The sequence below is a fragment of the Jaculus jaculus genome, chromosome 13 (assembly GCF_020740685.1).
Source record: "Jaculus jaculus isolate mJacJac1 chromosome 13, mJacJac1.mat.Y.cur, whole genome shotgun sequence".
NCBI lineage: Eukaryota > Metazoa > Chordata > Mammalia > Rodentia > Dipodidae > Jaculus > Jaculus jaculus.
Window position 1 is genome coordinate 60,202,123 of NC_059114.1, and position 22,355 is coordinate 60,224,477.

The window sequence follows — 22,355 nt, forward strand, 5'->3', positions numbered from 1 at the left end:
AAATGCTATTAGATCAAAAGCATGTCTCAGTAGATCTCTCACATTTTCATGTTTTTGGTTAGAACATATACATGTAAAACTATTGTGAGAACTACTCATTTCATTCTGCTATGTAGGAAAATAGAAAACAAAATGTTTTCATTCTATGTAGTCATTGATTTACAACTGTGACATGACTTTTATTTTCTCTTAGCTTTTAGAACTGGGGAGTTTTATTCTAGAAACTCAAGGATGATATTCATAAAAATAACAAAGAGAAAATTCTCAACTTCCCACAAAATATTTGAGCCCTAGACAAGCTGGTGTCATACAAGGGTACCAAAATGTGGTGAGTGGGAAAGTGGATCATTTTGCTTAGGGCCTTTCAGACAATGCCATTGTTCTTGTCCTGTTTTCAGTTAGCTGCATCATCTATTTTTGAGTACATCATCTAAATTGCTGCTATCTTTAAATATTTTTTTGTATTTTCAGGTGATGAGCATGATTGAACAGATCTCTAACATCCCTACATTTTTGCTTTGAGAATTAAGATCTTTTTTGATGTTGAAATTGATACTTACCTTTTATTATATTAACCTTTAGATTTCTCTTCTTTAGATTTATTTTTATTCACAAGTGTTTTGAAAAGGGTACAAGTATAATGCAGATAGGTGAGTAGATGTGGTAGAAGAGTGAAATGAAGGAGAGGAAGGGAGAGGTAAAATCACTTACTTTATGGACTTTAATTTTCTACCATATGATACTCATCATCTTATTTATTTCAACTATATAATACTGAGAGTTTTATGTGTTTAATCTATGCCTGGAGTACATATGTGAATATTGAATTCTTCATTACAAAGAGTACACGTCCTCAACTTTCTTATACAAGAGGTGCTGAGGAGATGGCTAAGCAGCTTAAGCACTTGCTGCACAAACATAAGCATATGGGCTGGAGTTTGGACCTCCAGTGCCCACATTATGTGAGTTGGGCACAGAGACCTACCTGTAATCTCAGTACTGAGGGGAGGAGACAAGATTCCCAGGACCAGCTGGTTAGCTAGATTAGCTGAACTGGAAAGCCCTGGGTTCAGTAAGAGACCCTGACTCAGTAAAATAAAGGAAAAGTGATGGTGAAAGACACTGGATATGAACTTCTAGCTTCCACATGCACGTGCACACACACCTACACACATGCACAGCCACACACACATGTCCACAAACATGCAAACTATGTAAGAAAATTACTATGGTAGCCTTGCTTATCAAAGTACAGGACAATGAAAAAATCAAAACAATAAAATAAACTTAAACCAAATCAAAGAAACAAAATACTAGGTCCTCTTTCCCCACACCATGCCTATTTCCTTTCTCCACACCATGTCATTCCCCAAAATTACACCATGTGTCTTCTTTCTCCACACAATGTCATCTGTTCTCTTTCCCACACTATGCCACTGTCTTCTTGCCCACGCCATGTCACATGTGCTCTTTCGCCTCACAATGACACATTCCCCTTTCCCCACACCATGTCCTGTATCTTCTTATTCCATACCATCCTGAATGTCCTCTTTGCCCACACCATGTCACAGGTCCTCTTTCTCCCCATCATGCCATGTGTGCTCTTTCTTTCTCCACAACAAGCCACGTGTCAGGCGAATCCTGTGCCACATGTGCTCCATTTCTTAGGCTGATTAGCAATTATCTATATTCAGAGGTTTGGTTACGAAAGGCTACATACAAAGTTCCAAGAGTACTGATTCACAGAGGAGGCAATTAATAGTAAAAGAGAAGGCAATGAGGGGAAAGCCAGTAGAAATTTATTATACTCAGTGTTGTGCTTTTGTGATTTTAGTTTTATATGAAAAGAAGAGTCAACACTATCATATATTCTAAAGGTAAGCACAATTAGCAAACATCTTTCTTTATACCCAGCCTATATTCTGGTGGATGTGACTCACATCTAAATCTCTTGCTTGTTTGATTTTCCAATTCATTTTGGGGTCAGAATTGTCATATGACCAGTTAGTCTTTGAGAAAATTAGGTTTTTGTAAACATATGTTAGGACATATGTTGGAATACAATCTGCACAATTTTATTCTTCCATGCTAAATAGCTGTACTACTTTGAACCATCCAGCAAATAAGAACATATTATCTATCACCAAAAGAGATGTTTCAGCTTCAAAAAGATGCAAAGAGAACACACTTATGTTTGAGTTGAATGGTTCTCTGTTTTCCTCAGAAGCCCTATGAGTATGATGATTGGCATGTTCAGAGGCAGCCTTATGGGAATTCATTGTCATATCATGTTTTTTTCCTGGGCATTTTGTAAACTTCCTAAAGTAAAGATCTGGTTCACAATGACTGGAAGTCTTAATCATTGCAAGGGAACTAGTGTAATTAATTAATGTTTATTTGGTTTCCTGTTGCAGCTGGATTTTTTTATACATTTTATTTATATGCATAGGTGGTTTAATAGCTTTTACTGAACTGGTTGTTTGAACTAATTGACTAGAAAGTCAAATAATCAAACAAATGTTGCATAGAAAGTTGGAATAAATACCTCATCTTTTAGAATTTAGCTTGTTATTAACTTGCTTTATGCAAGTCTTAATTCCTACTGACTTTTTCACCCTGCACTAGTTTTGGGTCATTCTACGCAGATGAAATGACCTGCTCTAATAATGAAACCACTGAATATGTAATATGTGTCTCTGTCCTCCAACAGTTGCTTATTTACTGAACATGTCCTAATTTTAAAATTTGGTGTCACTATTGTAGCCACTGATAGGTTCTTAACTTGTTCATATAATCTCTAGCTTTCATTTCAAGGCTTAAGAAATTTCTAACTGTTATGCCAAACAATCACTGTTACAATATTTTCACAAGTATTATATTTTGACTTTGTATTTGTTGTAATTGTACAATAATATGCAGTCATAGGAATACTCAAAGATGTCATAAATGTTTAATCACACCATGTCTCTTACCAATGGGAACATATAACTATAGAACAATATGACAGCTGTAATATTAATATTGACTCAATCATTTCATTTTACTTAGGATTTGTCAGTTTTGAAGGTACTCGTGTGCGGGTGCAATGCATGCATACATTTAGTCTTATGTAATTTCATCACTTTACTTTTCTGAGTCTTCCTTCCTCCTGGGCCACTACTTTTACTTCGATCACTCATAATACTGCTATCACTACCACTGCACCACAATGGAAGCACTAAAATGCTTGCAAATACTTACTCTGATCTGCAAAGGGTTTGGAATCCATAATATATGAGAAATGGAAAACTTCAGTATAAATAAGTAAATAGATATAATTGTATTAAAAATTAACAATAGGGCTGGAAACATTGCTTAGTGGTTAAAGCATTTGCCTGAGAAGCCTAAGGACCCAGGTTTGATTCCTTAGTACCCATGAGGATCTTGTTTGCCCTCTCTCTCTCTGCCTCTTTCTCTCTTTCTCTCAAATAAGTGAAATAAAATAAAATAAGTATCAATAAATATTTTCAAAAGAAGACATGTACATGGACCAAGAAGTACAAGAAAAAAAACTGCAACATTACTATTCATCAGGGAAATTCCTGTTAAAATCATAGCAGGATATCCCAGTGAAAGTGAATCTCATTTAAAAGAGTAAAATAGCAAGTGCCAAGAGCATGGAGAGAAAAGAAAATCATTTCACACTTTTGGGAGGAATGTAACTTAGCAGGGCCACTATGAAAACAGTATGTATATTCTTCCAAATGTTCAAAATAGAACTTGCATATGGCTCAGCAGGTCTGTGACTGGGCATCCACCCAAAGGAAATTAGTTTAGTGTGTTGAAGAGACATCCATACTCCCATCTTCACTGAAACACAGTAATAGCTACAAAATGGAAACAAGTTAAATGTCCATCACCTTAAGCATAGATACAGAAAAATTGTTGAATGTACACAATGGAATATAATTGAGACATACATAATTAAAAAATAGAATTTTGTCGTGCATGGCACAGATAGAATTGGAGAGTGATGTGAGATAAAATATTCCAGGCATAAACTGACAAGAACTCTGTGGCATTACTAATATATGGATATCAAATTTGTTCTGGAAGAAGTTAAGTTAAAAATGGTAGTTATTTTTGGTTTGAAGTCTGTTGTATCAGATATTAATATAGTAACACCTGCTGATTTCTTATTTTCATTTGATTGGAATATCATTTTCCATTCTGTCACCCCAAGGAGGTGTCTGTACTTAGTGGGGAGGTGGTTTTCTTAAAGACAACCATTTGTAGGGTCCATTTTTCTCATCCACCATGTTAACTTGTAACTTTTGATGGGTGAATTAAGACCATTAATATTTAATGTTATAACTATGAGGTTCAATTTTATCCCTGTCATGATTGGGTGCTTTATTGGGTTTTGGTGCTTTCTTGTACTTTGTACTTTTTTGAGCCTGATATAATTTTGGTTATTGTGATCTTTTCCATGTAGGCTCTTGAGATTGTTTGACTCTCCTGTGTGGAATAATCCCTAAAGTATTATCGATAGGTTTGGCTTTGTGTTCATGTAAACATAGAGTCCACTTCTTTCATGGAAAGTGTTCCTTTTAGCATCTGTTGTGAGGGATACTTTGGCTGGGAACAGTAGTTTTGATTGGAAGACATAGATTTTTAGACTTTAAAGTATTCTATCCCAGGCATTTCTGGCTTTCAGGGTTTCCAGTGTGAAATTTCAAATAATTCTGATGGGATTACCTTTGTATACTGAATTGTTTTCTCTTGCTGCTTTTACCTCTCTCTTTGTTTTAATTTTTAAGAGTTTTAACTATGATGTACCTGGGAGAGTTTCTTCCTTGGTCCTATCTGTTTGCTGTTATGTGAGCTTCTTATATCTGGATAGGCCTCTCTTTTGTGAGATTGAGAAAATATTCTTCAATAATTTGGTTGAATATATTCTCTATGTTTCTGGTCTGGATTTCCTCTCCTTCTGATACACCCATGATCTCGATGTTTGGTCACTTTAAGGTATCCCAAATTTTCTCAAATTAGAACTTAGCAAAATTTTTTGACTCCTGATCATTTTTTTTTTTCTTGTCTTCCAGCTCAGAAACCTAACCTTAAAAAATATTTTTTGTCTCTGACCTGCAACTCTCAGTACTAGAAATCAGTTGCTATCCACAGTGTACTGTTGATAAGAGAGACTTACAAGGTCCCAAAGACAAGACAGGCATCTGTTAAAGCACTTAGTTACTTCCCTGAGGCTGCTATGGGGTCCAGTGTTGCACAAGTAAGACCATTGCCTCATGGAATGTGAGGCAAAGTTTTATTGGTTAAAAAAGAAAGGAAAGATAAAAGAAAGTCTGGTATATAAAGTCTGCACCAAAGATTCTCAGAGGGTAGCCCTGAACTGGTTGGAGTGTCAGCTTTCATTGGAAATAACCACATGATGTTAGAATAAAAAAAAAAAAAATCACAGGATGGGAATTAAACCCTAAATCACAATTTACATATGACAGTTACAGCCATAAATGCACAAAAAGGAACTTGTAAACAGATCTGTTGGTCAGTTACAGGAAGCTCACCTGGGGAGTGTAAGGTAGGCCTGTGACCAGGAGTCCTGCTTATCTTAAGGAGTTTGCTCAACAATGCAGGCCCCAGGAAATGTTATCAGTCTCAGCACAGCCTCTTGTTTACTTGTCACTAGCAGAGCCTCCTGTTTGTTTACGATCAGAAGAGCTTTCTATAAGGAAGTGACTTTCTCTAGGCTAGGAATAAAGAAATGTAGAGAAATATAACATTTTGCTCTACTTACAAAGCAAAAGGTAAGATCCTGCTGAGGGTTGTAGAACTCAAAGGGGATGTGTGGAGTTGGCAGTGTGAGGAAATGATTTGGACCAGCAACTCAGGTGAACCATACAGGATGCAGAGCAAAACTTTGCTTCTTTATTTACACTTTACGATACATTATTTTTTTTCAAACAAGATATAACAATTTATTCATGTATCTTCTATTCTTTAAGAAATCTTGCATAATATAATTATTTGGAAAAGATGTTTCATCTCTAATTATCCCTTATAATGCTGAAAAGTATATGTATTTGATGAATAACTCAGATGATTGGCAAATTGTTTTAGTTGGATTTGCAGGCTTCGTCCTATATCATCTTCCTCCTGATCTTTTATTACATTTTGTTAAAAATCATCCAGTTATGTTTTCCATTAGATGTTCTCACAGCCTTTGGCACCTCCCCCTAGGTTGGTCTTTTGGATGGTTCTTTCAATGGAATTTCAGCTGTTATTACTGGTGGTACAGACTGATTATTTCAAACCTCAGAAACTTCCACCCAAAAGGTTGAATTAACTGCCACATTGTGAGCATTTGAGTGTAAGATTCCCGGGGGAGGGGGAATCTTCCGTGGTGGGAGACCCGCGCCCAAGAACCAAGACCGAGCCACTGGATGCAAAGGCAAGAGGCAGCTTTATTGTTCGCACAGGCGCCTGCGGGCACTCCAGTCCTTCGAGAGGCTGAGCGCGCCGGGCAAGGGGAAGGGTCTCTTTTTATAGAGTTAGGGAGAGCAGAAGCAGGTTTACAGAAGCAGAAGCATGATTTCAGTCCCAGCACTGGTTACTGGTTACTTATTAATAGACTTGGAGTCGGTGGGGATCCTCTTTTTTTTTTTTTCTCTTCTCGGAAGCATCCTGACAGGGTTATCTATAGTACATTAGGCGGAGTTTATGGTCATGCCTGTCTGCATCTGGGGGTCACAAGGCTGTCTGCATCTGGGGCTGTTTTTGGCTCCTGGTATTTTTCCATGGGTTTTACATTCCCCCATTTCTCTTGGAACTGAGTAAAATCTTTTACTTATAATCTTATGTCATTTTGGCTTAATGGCTGATACTGACTAGTGAGGACGAACGCCTGGATAACTGAGAGCTTGTCCCGTATAAACTGTACCAGCCTATTGAGAATACATGGACCAAAGGTTAATAGGAGCACAAGAATGAGCAAAGGACCCAGGAGAGTGGATAAGAGGGTGGTGAACCAAGGGGATTTATGAAACCAACTTTCGAACCAGCCCTGTCGTGACTCTAGCAATCTCTGCCTCTGGGCTAGTCTCTCCCTGAGCATTTCCATAGATTCCCGGACTATGCCCGTATGGTCAGCATAAAAACAGCATTCTTCCTTAAGGGCAGCACAGAGGCCTCCTTCTTTTAGAAACAACAAGTCTAGGCCTCTTCTATTTTGCAATACTACCTCTGAAAGGGAAGTAAGGGAAGTTTCTAGAGCAGAAATAGATTTTTCTATGGCCTGTAAGTCTGTGGTTATCGCTTCTTGTAGGGCTCGGGTCTGCTCAGAGTGTACCAGGGCAGTTGTTCCAGTTCCTATGCCCGCTAAGATTCCTCCTGCTCCCAAAAGGAGGGCGATGGTAAGGGTTATGGGTTCCCGCCTAGGTCTGTTTTCAAATACCTGCAGAATGGATTCTGATCTATGGTAGGTAATGCGTGGCCATAACTGGACTAGGACACAGTAATCAGCAGTAGAATTAAGGACAGTAGCAGAAATGCAAGGAGTCAGTCCTGTGTTACAGGCCCGATAGGTTCCATCTGGAGATTCTAAGTAATAAGCTCCAGGGGACACAGGAGTAGTTGTGTTACATAAATGTTGAAGAGTAGTGGGTATGGTCCCGATACAGGAGCCCTGGCCAGTTACTTCTGCAAGAGTTAATTTATGAGACGCAACAGCAAGACATCGAGTAGGAATGTTAGTGGAATTGGTAAAATTTCCTGGTAAGGCTATGCCTTCATAGTAAGGAGGGTCAGCAGTTAAACAGAGCCAGCAGTCTTGGGTATAGTTACTGTCAGAGGCATTTAGGGAGAGATAAGCCCCCTGTATTAGACTAAAGAGTTGATTACCTGTTCCCTGGGGTTTATAGGGATGAGTGGTTGGTCTTTTAGGAGGGGGAATTATAACATTGGTAGGTTTAGAAGGCGGGGCCAAGGAAAGTGGGAGTCGGGGGATAGGTTTTTGATCTGGTAGAACTGGGTTGGGGCCTATTGGACTTATGTCAGTCGATAATTGGAGCTTAATAGTAAGGAGGAAACCTGGGTCTGGCCCATCTATGTAAAGACGGACCCCCCAAGTATGGCCTTTGAGCCATGTCCTATCTGCCTTGCCGGGAGAAGTGAAAGTAATGTTTAGAAGCATCTTGTTACCCTGATTTAGGCGAGTTACAGTAATAAAATCCCAGGAGGATTTGGGTTGCCAGTATACATTTCCAGTGGTTTCACATCCCCAGTTTTTACAATAATAGTCCACTCTAGTTCCACAGTTTGATGCCTGGGCATGTTGGGGGCAAACATATAGAGTGGAGTTTAACAACTGTCTGGCAGGTTTGGAGTAACATCCTGGGCTAACAGGAGGGTTGTGTCTCTTCCGGTGAGTCTTTTTTAAAGTCTCTTCAAAAGGTTTTCTATGGGCAGTCAAGGCGCACAGATTGGGGGTTAAGGAGGGCCACCATGTCCATAACGGGGCAGGGGAGGTATTAGACCAAATAATTTGTCCTATCTCAGAAATGACTAGCCAAGTCAAAGATAAGGGAAGGTGAGGACTAGCAGAGACGTTACTCACAAAACTGAAAGTTAAGAAGAGGCATGTTAAGATCGAGAGAGTCTTATCTTTAGGGGATTTGGAGTGCGATGTGCTTTCCATGGTGCGAGGTTTGGTGGTGTGCTGTCTGGGTACTCTGTCAGGGCAGCCTTGACGTGGGAGGCGTGGATCCAAGTGGCGATTCCGTCTACTTTTAAGGCCGTGGGAGTTGTCAGGAGCACGGTGTAAGGTCCTTTCCAGCGAGGTTCCAGATTCTTGGTCTGATGTCGACGGACCCAAACTGAGTCCCCTATCTGGAATGAATGGGGGATTAGCGGTTTATTAGTTGCCTCTTTATAGGCAGCTGCTAGAGGTTTCCAAACTTCCTGGTGTACCAACTGTAGGGCCTTCAAGTGAGCCTGTAGGGTGGGGGTATCAGTAAAATTAGAAATTTCTGTAAGCATGAAAGTGACAGCTGGCGGGGGGCTGCCATAGAGGATTTCAAAGGGGGTTAGGCCATGAGGGCCTGGGGTGTTTTGGGCCTTGTAGAGGGCCAGGGGTAGGAGTTGTACCCAATCCTTTGAGCCAGTTGCAAGCGTTAATTTAGATAAAGCCTCTTTAATTGTTCTATTCATCCTTTCTACCTGACCTGAACTCTGGGGTCTGTATGCACAATGTAACTTCCAATTGATCCCCAGTGCCTTGGCCACCGACTGACTTACCTGGGAGACAAAGGCAGGCCCATTGTCTGACCCGAGTGCCTGTGGCATTCCATACTGAGGAAAGATATCATCTAGTAATTTCTTGGTTACCATTCTGGCGGTTTCATGCTTGGTGGGAAATGCTTCTACCCATCCTGAAAAAGTGTCTACAAAAACTAGGAGATATTTGTAACCATACATACCCGGTTTTACCTCAGTGAAGTCGAGCTCCCAACAAGCCCCGGGTTGGTGTCCCCTCAGACGAGACCCAAGGGCCATCTGGGCTCGTCCAGCATTTACCTGAGCACACACTTTGCAAGTGTTTGCAACTTCTTTTATGATTGAACCTTTGTTTAGAAATAGATGTCCTGTTTCCTTTTGTTCTAGTAGAGTATTCATCTTCTGAGCACTCATGTGGGTTAGCCTGTGAAGTTGCTTAATGAGGAGGGCTGTAATCTTTTGAGGTACAATAGTCCTTTCTAGGTAAGTCCATTTGCCGTGGGCAGCATCATATGATGCCCCCAGTTTCTGAATCAAGTCCAAGTCCTCATTCGTGTATTCCCATCCCGGAGTTGGAGATGCTGCTTTAGGAGTCCCCTCCTCAGTGGCCATCAGAATCAAGAGTTGGGGTCCCAGAGCTGCCTCACGGGCGGCTTTATCAGCGAACCTGTTCCCTATGGCCTCGGGGCTGTTTCCTTTCTGATGACCTGGACAGTGTATAATGCTGAGCTTCTGGGGTAGGTACAGAGCCTTGAGGAGGGCCAATATCTCAGTCTTATTTTTGATTTCTTTTCCCTCTGAAGTCAGCAGGCCCCTTCTTTTGTAAATTTCCCCATGTATGTGGGCGGTGGCGAATGCATACCGGCTATCAGTGTACACATTGAGTTTTTTACCTTTAGCCTGCTGGAGGGCTTGAGTCAAGGCAATGAGTTCCGCTTTTTGTGCTGAGGTCCCTCCGGGCAGGGCGCTAGCCCAGACTACCTGGTCTCTGGTGGTCACTGCGGCCCCGGCTCGCCTCTCACCATTCAGTAGGAAGCTGCTACCGTCCGTGTACCAGGTGAAATCTGCATCCTGCAGCGGCTGGTCAGTGAGATCCTTTCTGGTTCCATGTACCTCTGCAAGAATCTGCTGGCAGTTATGGGTCTCTGGCCCCTCAGGGAGGGGCAACAGGGTGGCCGGGTTTAGGGCCACTACCGGACCAAATTGCACACGGTCTTTGTCGAGAAGCAAGGATTGGTAATGAGTCATACGTGTATTAGACAGCCAGCGATCTGGGGGCTGTCTCACGATAGACTCAATGGCATGTGGCGTTAGCACAGTCAGAGGTTGCCCCAGGGTTAGTTTACTTGCATCCTTGGTCAAGACTGCAACTGCAGCGATCATTCTTAGGCATGGTGGCCAGCCTGAGGCCACTGGATCTAACTTTTTTGAGAGATATGCAACCGGGCGCCTCCATGGTCCAAGCTGCTGAGTTAGCACTCCCTTCGCAAACCCCTGTCTTTCATCTATGAATAGCTCGAAGGGCTTGGTGATGTCAGGCAAGCCCAAAGCCGGAGGAGAGAGGAGAGAGTGTTTAATTTTGTCAAAAGCCTCTTGCTGTGGCTTAGTCCAATTGAAGGGGGTTCCTTGTTTAGTCAAGGGGTAAAGAGGGGCTGCCATTTCAGCAAACCCTGGTATCCATAGGCGACAGAACCCAGCGGTCCCCAAGAACTCTCTGAGTTGTCTATGGTTCTGGGGGACAGGAATGCGAGCTACAGTGTCTATGCGGGCCGGTGTTAACCAGCGTTGGCCATTTTTTAATTTATATCCCAAGTAGGTGACCTCTTGTTGACAGATTTGGGCCTTCTTAGCAGAAGCTCTATAGCCCAAGCGTCCCAGAGTCTCAAGCAGGGCCCCGGTACCTGTATGACAGTCCTGATATGAGGAGGCCGCAAGCAGGAGGTCATCCACATATTGGAGCAGAATCAAGGAAGAATGCTGGACTCGAAAGTCAGCCAGGTCCCGATGTAAGGCTTCATCAAAGAGGGTGGGACTGTTTTTAAATCCCTGGGGAAGTCTTGTCCATGTTAATTGCCCTGAGATTCCACAGTCAGGGTCCTTCCATTCGAATGCAAACAGTGGCTGACTCTGGGAAGCCAGTCTCAGGCAGAAAAAGGCATCCTTTAAATCCAAGATTGAATACCACTGATGAGAGGGAGGTAAAGAACTCAGCAGGTTATAAGGATTAGGCACAGTGGGGTGGATATCTTCCACCCTTTTGTTAACTTCCCTAAGGTCCTGGACAGGGCGATAGTCCCCCATACCAGGCTTCTTGACAGGTAATAGCGGAGTATTCCATGGGGATCTACAGGTGGTCAGAATTCCCTGGTCCAAGAGCCTTCTTATGTGAGGCCTAATTCCCAGGTAGGCCTCATTAGACATTGGGTATTGTTTAACTGATATTGGGGATGCCAATGTCCTTAAGGTTATAATAAGGGGGGCCTGTTGTTTGGCCAATCCCATCCCTCCAGTTTCTGCCCAGGCCAGCGGGTAGGCCTTTAGCCAATAATTTATATCTTTAGGTTCACTTAGGGAGTTGTCATGGAGCCGATATTCATCTTCCAGATTAAGAGTCAGTACATGTAGGGGAACTCCCTTAGGACCAGATACTTTGGCCCCAGTTTCTTCAAAATGAATTTGGGCTTTTAATTTTGTTAAAAGGTCCCTCCCTAACAATGGGTAGGGACAATCTGGTACATGTAGAAAAGAATGTGTGACCTTACCGGTGGCTAAATGTACCTTCCGCTCGGTGGTCCAGTGGTATTGTTTTCCTCCTGTGGCACCTTGTACCCAGGCAGTCCGGTTGCTCAGGGGTCCAGGGCACTGGGTGAGCACCGAATGTTGGGCACCAGTATCTGCCAGGAACGTGATAGGGCGCCCCCCGACAGTAAGAGTTAACCTAGGCTCGGGGGGGGCTCCTGGCCCTGACTGCCCTAGTCTTCATCTAGGGCAAACAGGTTGGATTTCGGGGTGGAATCCGTTGGTTTCCTGGGTCTTTTAGGGCAGTCCTTTACCCAGTGTCCTTTTTCTTTGCAGTATGCACATTGGTCCCGGTCCACTCTGGGTCTGGGTCTCCCTTGGTCTCCCAACCTATTAGTCCTATCATTGTTCTGTACTACAGTGGCCAAGAGGCGGCTCAATTCCTTGTTCCTTTTGCATTCTCTTGCATTTTCCCTGTCCTCTGCTTCTTTCCTAAGCTTGTCCTCCCTGTCCTCTGCCTCCCTACGTAAGCGGTCTTCTCTCTCTTCTGGTGTCTCTCGCTTATTAAAAATCTTTTCTGCTTCCTTTAATAAATCTTGGAGAGACTGTCCTTGTAAATTGTCTAATCTTTGAAGTTTATTTCTAATATCTGGGGCAGACTGCCAGATAAAAGTCATGGACACATTTACCCCCTGATTAGGATCCTCCGGATCATAGGGGGTGTACATGCGATAGGCTTCCTTAATTCTCTCTAGAAAGGCAGCAGGGGATTCATCTGGTTTTTGTATTACTTGCTTTACCTTGGCCAAATTAGTAGGGTGGCGCCCAGCACCACAGAGGCCCGCTATGAGCAACTGGCGATAAAGGCGTAGGTGTCCCCTACCGTCTGCTGAGGTGTGGTCCCAGTCGGGGCGGGTCAAGGGAAAAGCATCATTAATCTCATCTAGTATCTGGGTGGGTCTCCCGTTATCGCCTGGAACATTCTTTCTGGCTTCCAGGAAGACTCTCTGCTTTTCTTCTGTCGTGAGAAGAGCCTGTAAGAGTTGTTGGCAATCATCCCAAGTGGGTTGATGGGTAACTAAGATAGATTCAATCAGGTTAGTTAAGGCAGTAGGGTCTTTGGAGAAAGGCGGATTGTGGGTCCGCCAGTTATATAAGTCTGAGGCAGAGAAGGGCCAATATTGAACCTGTTCCCCTGGCCCCTGCCTCAAGGGAAAGGCTTGTGAAGTCTCCTTCTTGAGTGGCTGCTCTCGGTGACTCCTCAGACGTCCAGCCACTGGGGAAGGGAGCTCACGTGGGGCCGAAGGGGCCGGTGGCTGGTGACTAGGGGTATCGTGGGTCTGAGACCTATAGGGAGGGGGCTCCTCCGAGAGGAGGTCTATAAGGGGGGTGTTGGGGTCTGGGGGAAGTACTGGTTTTAGGGGCTTTTTGGTATCAACTGGACAACAAGAGGAGGAGGAGGTAGGGGCAGGGATAGGCAGCGGTGGGGTAGGTGGAGGAGGGATGAAAGGAATGACCCAGGGTGGCGGGTCGACTGCCAGACTTTCCCAGGTAACTATATAGGGGACCTGATCTGGATGTCCGTGCGGGCCACGATCAAACACTTTAGCTTTCACCTGTAAAATAGTAGAGAGGTTAAAAGTTCCGTCCCTTGGCCAGCCCACATTGAAAGTGGTCCATTCTGCGGAGCAGAAGGTTTGCCATTTTTCTTTTTTGATGTCTACTGACTGGTTGGAAGCGATCTTCCGAACATCTTTCCAATGATCTAGGGTTAAACTCAGGGGGGTCACCAATTTTTGACCCATTTTGTCAAGAGACAACACTAAACAAACACCAAGGACTAAGACAACAGAGAGACAGCTGGCACAGAGACGCGCAGTGCGGCGTTGATAGCAAACTGAAAATGCAGATTCAGACGGGGGGACTGTTCGTCCACCCAACAGACTAACGTATCCCTCGGATACTTGTTGAGCTCCGAAAAATCGGGCTCCCAAATTCCCTGAAGCGTCCTCCAGGGTGGCGGGGGAGAAGTCCGAGCCCGTCAGCTCCTTCTCAAGCCGCCCAGATACAGAACGACACGGATCCGAGCCGATTTTCGAACGCAGCGCAAAAAATGTTACCAGACGTAGACAGACAGAATGGTGCACCAAATCAAATGCTTACCTTCCGGTGGGCAGTAATTGGGTTGGGCGGGGGTCCCCAATCCCGGACGAGCCCCCAGCTGTAAGATTCCCGGGGGAGGGGGAATCTTCCGTGGTGGGAGACCCGCGCCCAAGAACCAAGACCGAGCCACTGGATGCAAAGGCAAGAGGCAGCTTTATTGTTCGCACAGGCGCCTGCGGGCACTCCAGTCCTTCGAGAGGCTGAGCGCGCCGGGCAAGGGGAAGGGTCTCTTTTTATAGAGTTAGGGAGAGCAGAAGCAGGTTTACAGAAGCAGAAGCATGATTTCAGTCCCAGCACTGGTTACTGGTTACTTATTAATAGACTTGGAGTCGGTGGGGATCCTCTTTTTTTTTTTTTCTCTTCTCGGAAGCATCCTGACAGGGTTATCTATAGTACATTAGGCGGAGTTTATGGTCATGCCTGTCTGCATCTGGGGGTCACAAGGCTGTCTGCATCTGGGGCTGTTTTTGGCTCCTGGTATTTTTCCATGGGTTTTACATGAGGAACTAATGGCTGTCACATTTAACTTGTGTGCAGAGTCTGTATACATAGCAAAACTTTTTCCTCATATCGAAACAGCTTCTCTGTGTGACAATAATACCACCATACATTTCCTCCTAATTAAGTTACAGAGTCATATTCGGCAGCATCCTCCCTTTCTTTATTGGCCATATTAGGGCACATACTACATTAGAGGGACCTCCATCAGAAGGCAATAAGCAAGCAAATTCATTCACTAAAGAAAGAATTGGCTCAGTAAAAGAGGCTAAATATAGTCTGCTCTACACCAGAAAACAGTTTCACTTAACTCGTGAAACTGCAAGGTAAATAGTCCACAGTGGTGACTGACATTAGCCCTACTTCACGTATTAATTTTGCCTGTGGGAGTCAACCCATGAGTACTTTGTTCTAATGACTTGTAGTAGATGGATGTAACACATGTCCCAATCTTTGGTAAATTAAGTTACTTGCATGTGTCAGTTGATACTTTATCACATTTTATTTGGGCAACTGCTAGATCAGAAAAAGCTCTTAAAGATGTTATTCAACATTTATTCTCCTGCTCTGGTGTTATGGGAGCACCAATTCATTTAAAAACTGACAATGGACCAGCACATTGTGTATCTAAGGCATTTGCTCGATTTTATAATCAGATCCAGATAGGTCATACCACTGGAATTCCTTATAACCTTCAAGGACAAGCAATAGTGGAATGAGCACATCAGGTTCTTATGGGTTACATTCATAAATTACAACAAGTAAATATAAACACTAATCTCCACATTGTATAATTTCTCATTCTCTGTTTGTTATTAAGCACCTTAATCTAAATAATCAAAATTTTCCTCATTATATGAGACATGTTGAAGAAAAATTTTCTCCAAAATCTTTAATTAAATGGAAGGACCTAATGACAGGCCAATGGCGAGGGCCTGGTGTTCTCTTCACAGAGGGGAGAGGGTACGCTTGTGCCTCTCCGTAGGATGCTGGCTCACTACTGTGGATTCCCAGACAGACTAATTCAACCTTATGGCATGTTTTCCATTTCCTGTTTTGAAAAATCCCCCATCCTCACAAAGAAGGAAAGGACCCCCCTTGCACTGAGGCCACGCCCTCACAGCCACCTCCACTCCCTGGCACAGAGACTCTTCTACTGATATTGATCATCCATCTGAATCCCGTGTGCCACGACTGTTGGAACAGTTGCAGATTCACTCATCTGGAAAGGTTGACAGAAGAGCTGCCGCTTCGCACTCCTGTCAGCCTCCTTCCTGGGGCTGATTGAAAGCTCTTTCTGCTTGTGCTGTACAGCTGGTGTACACTTTCTTGTTTATCTTATGTTATCAATAACTGTATTGAGTCTGGTATGTCTCTAAATACTTATGTTGTCAGACAACCACCTTATGTTCTTTTACCTGTCAGTCTTACTTCTCTGTGGTTTGATGATCCTGGTGTATATGTTATTGAATATGTTTCTAATGTTCTTTCACATGCAAAAAGATGTATTTCTGGCAGAAGAAGCTGGCCTGCTTTCACAGGACCAAACACAGAGAGGGAAGCACAAGCCTAACAGGCACACAGCACAGCATACTTTAGGAACTCCAGCTAGACACACTTGACAATATCTTTAGATTGAAATCTCAAACTCATCAGGACACGTGAGGGCTGGACCCTAAGATCCACCCAGTGACATTGCCTCCATCCAGGTGGCTGCAAATCCAAACTGCAAGTTAATAAAACACTGAGTATATTGGGGGCCATATATCCAAACTACCACAAAATCGCTCCATGAGCTACTGAGGAAAGTGGCCAACAATGTTCTCAGCAATGAGAGGTCTAAGTTACTTACTCAGAAGCAAACACCATGATATGACGTACATGCCAGTGCAATAGTGGCACACAGCCTTTGTAGGTGACCAAGAGATTCATTCAATATAGAGGAACCCAGATCTGGAATTAGAAACCAGGGCAGAAATGATATGGACATAAAGATTATGCTCTCTAGTGTCAAGCTTTCACTAGCCTTTGCCTGAAACAAGGACTACATGCATCAAATCTTTCCTAAATTCATAAAGCTTATTTTATTTCAACTATGCTGACTTCCCTCTCCATTGGAGAATCTGCTTTACTTTTTCAGAATGTAGTGAGACCTGAGGGGATAAACTACCCCCAACACTTCAGCCAAGCCACAGCTGAAACCACAGAGAACTGGGGAGATGAGCAAGAGTGCTGTTTCTATTGTGAACCTGAAAATCAGCACCAGGGTGTAGGAGACAGACCCTGAGGATATGCAACACCCACCAAAGCAGAGATCCAGAGGCTTCTAAGAGCTCATCAGTAAAGTAGACTTAAAGCACACCCACCCTGGTTCACAGAATTTTGCAGAAAGAGCCACAGATTGAGTCATCATGCTCAGAGGAATTGTTTTCCCTGAAAATTGACTGCTGAACCCACATTGAATAACCTGTAACCCCACTGGAGCATACCTGTACCCCCAGTGAGGAGGATTCCCAGTGGAGTGGAGGCAGGAATGAGAAAAAAATAGGGTACCAACACGTGAAATATCCATAAAAAATGTTGTTAATAATAATAAATAAAATTTTAAAAGGAATAGTAGTTATTACAGCTGGGGAAAATTGGGTCAGGTGAGATATGGAAGGTGGTTAGTAAATGGATAACAAGTTAGTTTGATGCAAATAAGAAGCTCTGATATATTCTTGAGAGCTCTGGGTAGGCTTAGAATTCCCCAAGCCAGTGGCACTCAAAGAAACCCAGAAACTACCAGGTCAGTAACCTTTGAGTTCTTGTCTATACAGAACAAATAATTGAAAAATGTTGACATGAATTAAAGTAAATTATGAATGGTTTCTTATGAGAGAATTGAGGTAATGGAGAAGAAAGTCAGGAAAGCTCCCAAGCCCCCTCCCCAGCTAGACTGGGAAAGAGGAGATGGGGTGACAGAGCAATTCACATGGAGGTTTGAATTTTTTTAAATGAATTAGACATCCAGTTTGAATGCATCACATTGCCAAGTCAAATGTGTATGATTGGTTATTGGCAAAGGAGGAAGGAAAACTCAGAAAGGTGCCACCCATGGGGTGTTCAAGTCTGTGACAAACTGAGGAAAAATCATGCAGCTCCTTTTTATTTCCATCTTGAAAAAGCCTGCAGTTCTTTTCTTGACATGACTAAGTGACATCCATGTCCCTTTGGACCTGTGTCTGAATCTGTCTGTCAAAGAAAATTATCTTGTTTATAATTCATATGACTTAAGTCCTGGCTTTAGGTATTCATAGGGTACTATACATGTCAAAAAGTTACAAAAAAGAAACTTTGTGATTTCTCAAGGAAAAGAAGAGTCAAAAGTTAAAATTCACATGCAAATACTTATACAATTCTTCCAAAATAAAGCCCATTCAAATATTTATCAACTAAATTTTGGTTCATCAATAAAATGGGATAATACTCTGCAATGACTCACATGACAACATAGACAAGCCTAATATTTATTATAGTATTACCAATAAGTTAGTCCAAATATTGTGTGGCATTTTTGTGTTGATAGAAGAAAAGCCTTTATGATTAGTAATAAGATTAATTCTATTCTGAGAGTAACTGCTCTTTCCAAAGGGCAGACTACAAAGGGAAACTTGGAATTCCTTCTCATGAGACTAAACATTTTGAAGACAATTGAATTGTTGTTGTATTGACGTTTGTAAAGTTTTACTGAAATATATCTGTATATGGCAGATCTCTCTCCCCTTCTTGCTTCTTTCTTGCTATCTATATAAAGGTATAACAATATGAATATATATAGTATATATATATATATAATACATATATGTATATGTATATATATATGTGTGTGTGTGTATATATATATATATATATATATATATATATATACACACATATATATGTATAGTATCTCTATGCATTGAAAGAGACATACATATATATCAGTTAATGTCATAGACTAAGTTAAAACGTGGTATTTATAATTTGAATACTACTGTAGTTACTTTCTTTTTGCTGGACAATTACCCATCCAGAAAAAGCATTTGGGAGGAAAGGGTTTTAGAGTGCATGGAAACACCAACAATGGCAGAAGAAACTGGCCTACTTCCATACATGCACCTACATCAGATTTAAAAAAAAAAAAAAGGCAGAGCTCCAACTGGCTCTTTATATAACTTAGGGCTGGACTACATGATTATACCACTTCCCTAGCAAGGCTTGGCCAGACTCAAGCTGTAATCTCAATCTTAAAAATATCTGAGCCATTGGGGCCTTACATTCAAACCACCACATTCCACCATTGGCCTAAAAGACTCAGACCATCTCATAATGCAAATTGTACTCAGACCAACTTCAAAGGTACCCATAGTTTTTACCTATTTTAACACTATTAAAAAATCCCAAGTCTTCTCTGAGATTTAAGACCTTTCTTCTTTCTTTTTTTCTTTCTTGTTGCCTTTCTTCTTCTTCTTGAAATCAGATAATTAAGAGAGACAGACAGGGAGAATGGGCATACCAGTGCCTCCAACACCTGAAAATGAACTCTAGATGCATGCACTACTTTTTGCATCTGGCTTTACGAGGGTACTGGGGAATTCATCCCAAGTCTTTAGGCTTTGTAAGCAAGTTCTGTAGCCACTGAGCAATCTCTTCAGCCAGTAAGACAGTTTCTTAACTGTGAGGGCTATTGGATTAAAACAGAAGTTACTACTTTCAACGTGTAATGACAGAGTAAACATTTCCATTGTAGAAAGCCATAACAAAGAAGGACTAGACGAATGCAAATAATAACTAATAGGTAAAGGTTCAAATCCAAGATCCTCAACCAGTGACATAGGCTCTGGATTTCAATTCTGCCCCTCCTGCTGAATTCCATAATCCTGGCATATCCAAGACAACATCAGGTCCACACAGCACACCACAGCTCATCTTCACAACTCTGTACAGTGACTTTATTTGTCCTCCAATACAGGGATTTCAACTCTGTTTCCTATGCTATGTCTTCACAGTGGCACCTGGAATGGGTTCACCTTCATGCCATGGCCTTACCGGGTCTCCAAACAGGGATTTCAACCCTGCTTCATTTTACCCAGGGACCATTTTCAAAACATAAATCCATGTTGTACAGCTAATAATCCTTTCTTCCCCCCAGCATTTGTCAAGCTTCCAACACCAATACCAAACAAGTAGCATAGCCAAACCTGTAAATCCAAGGGGGAAATAAGTCTTGACCTTAAAGAGTAGCATACTCTACCAGACTTCCTTCAGGCCACCTCCTTTTAAACGAATATGTATTCTTGTTTCTTTTCTTGAAGCAAGCCCCAAAGGCTGATGTTTTTAATGAAAGAGAGAGGGGGGCGGAGGGAGAGATGGTGAGAGAGAGAATTGGTATGCCAGACACTGAAATCGAACTCGAGACATATGAATCTCCAGTGCATATGTGCGACCCTATGTTCTGGTGTCACTGTGCATCTGGGTAAGTGGAGCCTGGAGAGTTGTGCATGAGTCCTTAGGCTTTCTAAGCAAGCACCTTGAACACTAAGCCATGTCTCCAGTTCAAATTTGTATTTTTATTTATTTGAGCCATCCATAGCTCACCCTCAATTTCCATTGTTTCAATGCAGAGCAGCTAGCCTACCTTTAATAGTGGCAATCTGCTTAACAATTGCAGCTTCAGTAACCTAAAACCAGTCTCTGTGCCAGTAACTGTAAACTTGCTTGAATTTTTACTGTGATAAACCATACATTTTTCATATCTTTCTGTTGTATACCTTCCACCAAGCATACCAGTCCATTATTTTCAATTTTAGCCTTAATCAAACTTTCTGGGTGTGGACAGAAGAACATAGACAGCCTTTACGCCTGTAGAGACAAGCTCTAACAAAGTTCACTCTTTCCCCTTTAAAAGATTATAAGTCAGGCCTTAACAGTCCACAATTCTCTCTGCATTTACCACTTTCAAACTTGGCAAGAATAGTCCATTAATCTCTGTTTACAGCACTGCAACCCTGTTTCATTCTAAAGTACCACATCCTTCCACATTCCTGCAGCATACAAGTTCCAAAATACCAAAACCACTTGGTCAGATTTACAACAGCTAAAGCCCCACTTCTCAATACCAAATTTACTGTTGCAGTCAGCTTCTTATTGCTGGACAAACACTGGAACTGAAACATCTTATGGGAGGAAAAGGTTTATTTTAGGCTTATAGAACCCAGAGACAACAGCATCAGTGGTGGAATAACCTGGCTCACTTCTGTAGATGCACTCACGACAGAGAGAGGCAAACAAACCAACAGTCAGAAAACAAGAACAGCCAGAGCTCAGAACTAGCTGTTTATACATAGTAGGGCTGAACTACAAGATCCACACTCAATGACACAACTGCAGGACTGTGCCTGCTGGAGTCTAATGCAGCAAGCGCAATGTTAATAATAATACTAAAAAAATCCTGAATCTATGGGGTCATACATTTAAACAAATACTGATCTTGAGAACAAGTTTCACATATACATATAGTCATATAGTATATTTTGCAGACACTAGATACAACCATGCAGGAATTACCAAAGAATAGAAAGATAGATTTGATTATATAACAGACATCTTACATAACAAAGCATGATGGAGAAAAAAATTAAAAACAAGTGACAATGAGGAATACTTTTGATGAATATGTAAGACAAAATAATCGTAGAAAAATAATAAGGAAAGTATACAATTTAATCTAATAAACTGTAGAGTTTGTGGAAGAGAAAATCACATCACAAAAGAATTGTAGAGCCAGGCTTGGTGGCACATGCATTTAATCATAGCACTCAGGAGGCAGAGGTAGGAGGATTGCTGTGAGTTCATGGCCAGCCTGAAACTAGAGTGTATTCCAGTTCAGCCTGGGTTACAATGAAACCCTACTTCAGTAAAACCAATTTACAAACACATGAGAACTAAATGTTCTTTAGCAGAATATTTCTTTAAATTGCAACACAAAAATGTATTATCATAATGTTAGAAATGGAATGAAGAATAGTAGATTCATACATAAATAGGAAAGTTCTCTGTCTCATATTATTAAATATGACATTGGTAGAAAATCTCCAAATTCTAATTCTACTTGTAAATAAACATCACATTGAACTAAAAACAATAGTTTCTTTATCAGTATTTAGAGCACCATAAAGTATACACCTATATTTATTAAAATTTGTCCAAATTTCAATACATAAAGAAATATAATTACTCATATTTATGTATACAAATGTATTTATGTTTAGATATGCTGATCTTTAATGATGTAACATGGCAGTTTCAGAGGGTAATATTTAATATAAAGCACTATCAACCATGAAAACACATCTAAATTTATTTTTAGAAGGTTTATGGTACACATTACAAGGGGATATACATTATGAGGAGAAAAAATTAATATACATAGGACTTTCATGGTGCACATTACAAGGGGACATATGTTATGTGGAGATATAGAGATAAAGTCAATATACCATATGACATGAATTTTTACCAGTTGCAAAATTTTAAGCAACTATGAACACATTAGTGAGACACTGCAAAATGTTTAATGTACAATGGAGAAAAATGTACTTAAATAAGAAAGAAAAAAATTCTTCATATGAGAGGTACCAATTAGAATATAAAGGGTGGAGATC